Genomic DNA, 1,936 nt, shown 5'->3' with positions numbered 1-1,936 from the left:
GTAATTGCCTAAGAGGGGCAGTTGGATGGGGATCGAACAGGGGAGGACATGAGAGCTTTCGCGGGTAGTGGAAATGTTCGATATCTTGATCACAGTGGTGATTACCTGGATGACCACGATTGTCAGAACTCATGAAACCATACACTTAAGAGCTGTGTATTTCACGTATGTGCAGGATTAACCTAAAAGAAGGCAAGAAAAAAGGAACAGGAACAAAAGAACCGGGTGAAATAAACAGGAAACAAATAGCAGAGTGGGGATGCTTAAACCTAACCAGATTAATATATGAGTAAATGTAAAAGGTAGCTTTTCTACTTAATGTCTCTGAAAAGTACAAAATGATGAGAAAAATCAGACAACTGCGGTAGGCTGCTTCTAAGACTCCCAGTGGTCCCCATCCCCTGATACTCCTGTCCTATGTAATCCCCTTTTCGTGGTGTGTCAGGCTGCCTTAAGTGACTTGCTTCTAACATACAGAATACGGCAAAAGTGACAGGATGTCACTTCTGAGATTAGGATGCAAAAGACTTACTTCCGTCTTGCTGCCTCACTCATTCTCCTCACTTACTCACTCTGAAGAAGCAAGGTGCCTTGGACTGTGAGCCCTACCCCCACCACCCAGCAGCAGCAAGGTAACCCTCATCTGTGCAGAGGAGGATTTGGGAGATGAGGAAACTGATGAAAGAGGTTCTTTCTTTCTTTATTTTAATTTTTTTGAGAGAGAGACAGAGCATGAGCTGGGGAGGGGCAGAGAGAGAGGGAGACACAGAATCTGAAGAAGGCTCCATGCTCTGGGCTGTTAGCATAGAGACCAACACGGGGCTCAAACTCATGGACCACGAGATCATGACCTGAGCTAAAGTCGGAGGCTTAACTGACTGAGCCACCCAGGTGCCACTGAAAGAGGTTCTTTAAAACCTGTACGTGAAATCCTAGGCAGACCCCAGAATGGCCCATAGGATAAAATAAGTAGAATTCATGTGGCAGATATTTAGGCACTGAATTACAGTGAGGAATACCATGCAGGTTTTCAGATTGGTCTCTGGTCACACATAAACGAAGCAGACCAGAATATAACTGCAAGCACTCTGAAAACTAAATTGTCTTTGGAATGACAGCCCTCAAAATGAAGCCGGGACCTGGGCACTAAGCTAAATAGTGTGACTGCCAGCTAAAATAGATTTAAGTAGAATCAAGAGTCTCATAACATAATATGCAAAATGTCCAGGTTTCAATAGAAAATCACTCATCATGCCAAGAACTAGGAACTTGAATGAGAAAGCATAATCAACAGATGCCAACACAAAGATAATTCAGATGTTGGAATTATCTAAATAAAGATTTTAAAGCAGTCATCATAAAAATACTTTAGTGAGCAATTACAAACTCTTGAAACAAACATCTCAGCAAGTAGAAAAATATATGAAAGAACCAATCTGAAATTATCGAGCTGAAAAATAGAGTAACCAAAATCAAAAACTCACCGGATGGGCTCAGTATCCAAATGAAAATGACAGAAAAAAGAATCCATGAACTTGAATATAGACCAACAGTGTAGTTCTAGAAGAAAATGTAAGAGAATATATATGTGATCTTAGGTTGGTAAAGACTCTTACAAAGAACACAGAAGTCACTAACCATTAAGAAGAAGTGATAAATTGGATTTCATTACATTAAAACTTCTCATCAAAAGACAGTATTAAAAAATGAATAGGCAGGGGTGCCTGGGTGGCTCAGTTGGTTGTGTCCAACTGTTGATTTCAGCTCAGATCATGATCCCAAGGTCGTGGGATTGAGCCCCGCATCAGGCTTTGCACGGAGTGTGGAGTCTGCTTAAGATTCTGTCTCTTCCTCTGCCCCTCTCCCCGACTCATGGTCTCTCTCTACAAAAAGAAAAAAAAAAAGAAAAAGAAGAATAAGGAGGAGGAGGAGAGGA

This window comes from Prionailurus viverrinus, chromosome C1 (assembly GCF_022837055.1).
Source record: "Prionailurus viverrinus isolate Anna chromosome C1, UM_Priviv_1.0, whole genome shotgun sequence".
Taxonomy (NCBI): Eukaryota; Metazoa; Chordata; class Mammalia; order Carnivora; family Felidae; genus Prionailurus; species Prionailurus viverrinus.
This window is presented reverse-complemented; position numbering follows the sequence as displayed.